This window comes from Saccopteryx bilineata, chromosome 3 (assembly GCF_036850765.1).
Source record: "Saccopteryx bilineata isolate mSacBil1 chromosome 3, mSacBil1_pri_phased_curated, whole genome shotgun sequence".
Lineage (NCBI taxonomy): Eukaryota > Metazoa > Chordata > Mammalia > Chiroptera > Emballonuridae > Saccopteryx > Saccopteryx bilineata.
In genome coordinates this window covers 259,573,687-259,580,586 of record NC_089492.1, presented here as the reverse complement: position 1 = coordinate 259,580,586, position 6,900 = coordinate 259,573,687, and positions in this window count along the sequence as shown.

Genomic DNA, 6,900 nt, shown 5'->3' with positions numbered 1-6,900 from the left:
GTCCCAGTGAGGATGGCTCCATGGCCTCTACCTCAGGCCCTAAGAAGAACCTGGTTGCAAACCCCCCAGATGGGCAGAATATCGCCCCCTAGTGAGATTGCTGGGTGGATCTCTGTCCAGGCCATTCAGGAATCTCTTCCTCCCCTCACTAAAAAAACATGGTACTATCAAGGAAATGTATTTAAGGACTAATTTTCAAAATCGGGGAGGCAGCAAAAGTATTGAAGACACTAAAATTGTTTTTTGTGTTTGTGTCATCTATTAAATTTAGTAATAGAGTCTTTGAGGGGTCTTGGAAAAGATACTGGAAGTTAGACAAAGGTGTACGTTAATACATTGCTAACCACAAGCGTATATGTTCTGAGAAATGCATTGTTAGGTGGCTTATGAACTTCAGAGTGCACTTAAAATGAGGTAGTATAGCATACTGCCTCCAGGCTACAAACCTGTACAGAATACTGTAGGCAATACCCAATAGTATCAACAGAAAGGGCATAGTAAAAATACAGTATAAAAAAGATGTGGCCCTGGCCGGTTGGCTCAGCGGTAGAGTGTCGGCCTGGCGTGCGGGGGACCCAGGTTCGATTCCCGGCCAGGGCACATAGGAGAAGCGCCCATTTGCTTCTCCACACCCCCCCCCTTCCTCTCTGACTCTCTCTTCCCCTCCCGCAGCCAAGGCTCCATTGGAGCAAAGATGGCCCAGGCGCTGGGGATGGCTCCTTGGCCTCTGCCCCAGGTGCTAGAGTGGCGCTGGTCGCGTCAGAGCGACGTCCCGGAGGGGCAGAGCATCGCCCCCTGGTGGGCAGAGCTTCGCCCCTGGTGGGCGTGCCGGGTGGATCCAGGTACGGCGCATGCGGGAGTCTGACTGTCTCTCCCCGTTTCCAGCTTCAGAAAAATACAAAAAAAAAAAAAAAGAGTAAAGATGTAACACCTGTATGGGGCATTTAATGTGAATGGAAGTTGTTCTGGGTCAGTCAGCATGATGAATGAAAGGCCTAGGACATGACTAGATTTTATAAGCACTGTCCCACAAGCCCTCCCCGTGCTTGCTAACCTGGTCAGAAAGAATGCCAAGGCTGTGCTGCTCCATGAACAAGGATGTTAGCGGTATTGATGAGAATACCAAGATATTTCCACAGTGCTGGGCCAGGTGTAGCTCACTGAGATAGTGACTAGGAGGGAAGTGAAAATGGCCTGAGGGTCAAGAGGGATAATTAAGATGGAGAGAAAGGAACCACAGGCTTGTCATGGCTATGTGGTCTTGGCTAATCGCATATTGGAACAATGGTCAGATTAAGGAACCCTGGTATGCATAAGGGTGTAGAACTGAGGACTCGGTATTTAGACTTTGGAAAATTTTTGCTTCATCACCCCATCTGTTACAAAGAGCTCTCTGGCATTGAATTGATGGATGGAAAACTTGTTTTTATCATTACAACCAAAAAATATGTTCCAAGTACCAGGACAGGCTGGTACCACACTACCACAGAAAGCTTTTACCTAAAGAATCAATGACAATGCTTGTTAAGGTAGCTGCTATGGACCTGTGTCCTGCACAGGGTCTGAGGTCCTTGATGAATTTACAGCGATGTGCTCAGAAGACCAAGGTAGTTCTGGGAAGGCTATCGTGTTGATGGGTCAGCCTCCCCTGCTGAAACTGCAAGTCTGACTGGGATGTAATTTCCGCACTCAAAATTGAGGTGCTTGAAAGAATCTATAGCTAAGCCCACAGATGATGATCACATCAGAGAAAAAATTGAACCATATACCCTTCCATTTCTTAGGAAATTCAGCTCCATTATCTTTGGGAGCATCATATATGCAGTCTGCCATTGACAAAACATTATGTAGTACATGACTGAAATTGTCTTAAAAAATAGCCCTGGCTGATTGGCTCAGTGGTAGAGCGTTGGCCTGACGTGTGGAAGTACAGGGTTTGATTAACCAGTCAGGGCACACAGGAAAAGTAACCATCTGCTTCTCCACTTCTCCCCCTTCTCTCTTCTCCCATAACCATGGCTCAAATGGTTTGGCCCTGGGTGCTGAGGATGGCTCCATGGCCTCACCTCAGGCACTAATATAGCATGGTTACTGAGCAATGGCGCAGCAGCCCCAGATGGGCAGAGCATCACCTGGTAGGGGGCTTGCCAGGTAGGTCCCAGTCAGGGCATATGGGGAAGTCTGTCTCTACCTCCCCCCTCTCACTTAATAAAAAAAAGAAAATGGGAAAACAAATACACTAGGGAAATAGCATTGCCAGCAGCTGGGAAATTGGGTTTAATCAGGGCTTTGCCAGCTGAGAAAGTGAATGTAGGCTCTGGCCCAGTGGTTGAGTGGATAGAACATTGTCCCAATGCGCCAAGTCGCAGGTTCAATCCCTGGTCAGGACACGTATGAGAAGCAACCAGTGAGTGCACAACTAAATGGAGTGACTGAGTGGAGCCATGATCTGATGCTTCTTTTTCTCCCATTCCCCGACCCCCTCTCCCCTCTTCTTCTCAAATCAATGGGGGGGAAAAGTGAGTGTAGGGTTATAGTTGACAGTAATATTCCCAGCATCTACTTTCATCCCCAGATCCAGGGTTGGGTCCTGATTAGCCGCCAATAAGAGCATAGCTTTCTCTGGTAACTGGAATTGGTCCAGGAATTGGCAAGTGTTTCAATTGACTAAGTGGAGTAGGAGTACTGATTTAAGGGAGTTGGAAGTATATGCGGTGACGGTTCCAGACTGGCATGCTTAACCTTGAGAGGTGCAGTTACTGGTAATGACATGTAGGTTAAGGTTTATGTGAGTGGGAGACAGGAGGAAGAGAGACTACTGAAAGTGGAAAGGTCAAATATAGACAGTGATCTTCAAAGGCTCCTCTGTGTTTTTGAGATTGCCACAAGCGATGGCAGAGAAACGTGAGGAGACCGTGAGTGACCCTGGAGTTAAAATCTTCAAGGAATGCTTCTAGATAATGGGTTTAATCTGAAGGTGTGGGCTTCAAAGAAATTAGAATTATTGACGCCTTATGAGGAAGGAAGATGATTTAGAAGTGGCAATGATGTAACAGGGGACCTAGCCCTCCACCGGACACCATGGTACAGTACTTGGGTTAGGAGGAGAAAAAAATCACTAAAAGGGCTCCAAGGGAATAATAGTGTGCCCTGTGCGTGAGCCTTGTCAGAGGTGGGGTAAAAAGATGAAAGAAGCCCTGGCCAGGTTGCTCAGTGGATAGAGCTTTGTCCCAGCATGCCATCATGGTTTTGATCTCTAATCAGAACACATACAAGAAGCTACCAGGCCATGGCCGGTTAGCTCAGTGGTAGAGCATCAGCCTGGTGTGCAGGAGTCCCAGGTTCGATTCCCGGCCAGGGCACACAGGAGAAGCGCCCATCTGCTTCTCCATCCCTCCCCCTCTCCTTCCTCTCTGTCTCTCTCTTCCCCTCCCGCAGCCAGGGCTCCATTGGAGCAAAGTTGGCCCGGGCACTGAGGAAGGCTCCATGGCCTCTGCCTCAGGTGCTAGAATGGCTCTGGTTGCAAGAGAGCAATGCCCCAGATAGGCAGAGCATCGCCCCCTGGTGGGCTTGCTGGGTGGATCCCAGTTGGGCGCATGCGAGAGTCTGTCTGACTGCCTCCCCGTTTCCAGCTTCAGAAAAGTACAAAAAAAAGAAAAAGAAGAAACAACCAATGTGCTTGACCAGGTGGTGGCACAGTGGATAGAGCATTGGCCTGGGACTTTGAGAACCCAGGTTTGAAACCCTGAGGTCACTACTGGCTTGATTGCAGGCTCATCTGGTTTCAGTGTGGGCTCGCCAGCTTGAGCATGGGATCATAGACATGACTCCATGGTCTGGCTTGAGCCCAAGGTTGCTGGCTTGAGCACGGGGTCACTGGCTCAGATGGAGCCCCCCAATCAAGGCACATATGGGAAAGCAATCAATGAACAACTAAAGTGCCACAACTACGAGTTGATGCTTATTATCTCTCTCTCTTCCTGTCTGTTTATCCCTGTCTGTCCCTCCCTCTCTCTCACTTAAAAAAAAAGAAAAAGAAGCAACTGCCTGACTAGGTGGTGGTGCAGTGGGTAGAGCATCGGACTGGGATACAGAGGACCCAAGTTCCAGACCCCAAGGTCGCCAGCTTGAGCGCGGGTTCATCTGGTTTAAGCAAAGCTCACCAGCTTGAGCCTAAGGTCGCTGGCTTAAGCAAGGGGTCACTTGCTCTGCTGTAGCCCCACGGTCAAGGCACAGATGAGAAAGCAATCAATGAACAACTAAGGTGCTGCAACAGAAAATTGATGCTTCTCATCTCTTTCCCTTCCTGTCTGCCTGTCCCTATCTATCCCTCTCTCTAACTCTCTCTCTCTGTCAAAAAAAAAAAAAAGCAACTAATGTGTGCACAACTAAATGGAATAACTAAGTGAAACAATGAGTTGATGCTTCTCTCCCACTTTCTCAAATAAATGGGATTTTTTTTTTTTTAATAAAAAAAAGGTGAAAGAGCCTGACCAGGCAGTGGCACAGTGGATGGAGCGTCGGACTGGGATGCAGAGGACCCAGGTTCGAGACCCCGAGGTTGCCAGCTTGAGCGCGGGCTCATCTGGTTTGAGCAGAAGCCTACCAGCTTGGATCCAAGGTTGCTGGGTCCAGCAAGGGGTTGCTCGGTCTGCTGAAGGCTGCAGTCAAGGCACATATGAGAAAGCAATCAATGAACAACTAAGGTGTTGCAACGTGCAATGAAAAACTAATGATTGATGCTTCTCATCTCTCTCCGTTCCTGTCTGTCTGTCCCTGTCTATCCCTCTCTCTGACTCTCTGTCTCTGAAATAAATAAATAAATAAATAAATAAATAAATAAATAAAATAAAAAAGACCCTATGTATAAATAGGATCACAAAAAAGGTGAAAGAACATTTAGAATAGTCTGGTGATTGAATTACAGAGGGCACAATGGAAGATTTGGGAAGGGAGCAATATTGGGTCAGAATAGGAGATAGCTCGTGGGAATTAAGGTAGTGTCAGCTGAAAGGGGGGAAGCTTAAACATCTGGTAGTGAGTGAGGCAAACGGGGCTTAGTCCTGCTTAAGCACGTGACAGGCTTAGTCCTGCGGTCCTGCTGGAGGAAGAACTCCTCTGACACTGTGAGGCAGGCTGGCTTGCAGCTGGAAAGGAGCAGTTTTAGGAACTCTGCCTCTCCCTGCTCAGAATGGTCCTCCAGGTAAAGCAGGGTCTGCTTACATCCCTTTAATCTGTCTGCCTGCTTCTAAAGGCTATAAATGATACAGAAGTAAGACTTAACTTCTACCATATTTCTACCTATTCAAGTGATGTTTTAGCACCTCTCACAGGCTTGGGGCAAAGAGCTGCACAGCCCTATATTTTAATATGATCTAGGCTCAGAAACTGGTAGTAGAGAATCTGGATTCTTTTAAAATAGAGTGCTTTTTTTTTTTTCATTTTAAAAAGTGGGGCAAAAAAGAAAAATATTTGATCAAAAGTGACCAGTTTGGATGTTCTTGCAGACTGGATTATATAAACATACAGCAGTAGAAAAGGGGGTCCAATTTGAGATGTTTTCAGAAATGGGGTTGACAAATCTAGGTAACTCTCTGCATGTAGTGATGAAGAACAGAGAAGCCAGCATGACTGTAGAATGTTGATGCAGATGGTGCCATCTGCTGGAACAGGGAATGCAAAGGGGGCGGGGTCTCTTCAGTTTTAGCTATTTGTGTGGGTACATGGGGCATCCATGGGGAGTATGCAGGGAGCGGGCTTGAAGCTGAGTAGAGTACAGCTTGATGCTGATGTTTGACACTCAGCAGGCGGCTGTAGGAAGCTATGGCCATGGATGAAGTCACATTACTCAGGAGCATCTGTGAAGAGCAAAGGGTGGAGGCCCAAACTTTTGGAACAAGGCCAACGACATAAAAATGATAACCGGGAAAGATATATTAAATCCAGAGGTGGACAGCATTAAATCCTAAAGAACAAAGTAGAAATGGTTCCGCTGGCATCACAGCCAAGAGTTCTGAGAAGGTGGAAGCTGAGATGCACCAAGGAGACCACTGGTTAGAGCAGTCCTGTGAAAATGGGGGGGGGAGCATTTTCACTAGATTGACATCTATCCAGTACTAAGAGCAGACTGAGGGTGAATAGGACCGCTAGTCCCACAGCCTTGCCTATATCCAGGTAATAGACAATCCACCCTGACAGGCCAGCCCCTCAGAGTCCATTCTGCCTGACATCTCACTTCTTCTCATACTCCACATTCCATGATTCTGCAAACCCTATAGATTCTGCCTTTGAAACATCCAGAATCTATACAAGGGAATACTACTCAGCCATAGGAAATGATGACATAGTGCCATCTACGACAACATGGATGGACCTTGAAAACATTATACTGAGTGAAATAAGGAAATCAGAAAAACCTAAGAACTATATGATTTCACACATAGGTGGGATATAAAACTGAGACTCATGGACATAGATAAAAGTGAAGTGGTTACCAAGGAGAGGAGGAGGTATGGGGGAGGGGAAGGGGTAAAGAGGGAAAAATACACGGTGACGGAAAATGATTTAACTTTGGGTGATGGGTATACAACATAATCAACAGTTCAAATGCTATAGAAACATTGACTGGAAACCTATGTACTCTTATTTTTATTTTTTTTAATTTTTTTGGCAGAGACAGAGTCAGAGATAGAGGGACAGATAAGGACAGGCAGACAGGAAGGGAGAGAGATGAGAAACATCAATTCTTTGTTGCAGCTCCTTAGTTGTTCATTGATTGATTTCTCATATGTGCTTTGACCCGGGGCTACAGCAGACCGAGTGAACCCTTGCTTGAGCCAGCGACCTTGGGCTCAAGCTGGTGAGCCTTGCTCAAACCAGATGAGCCCACGCTCAAGCTGG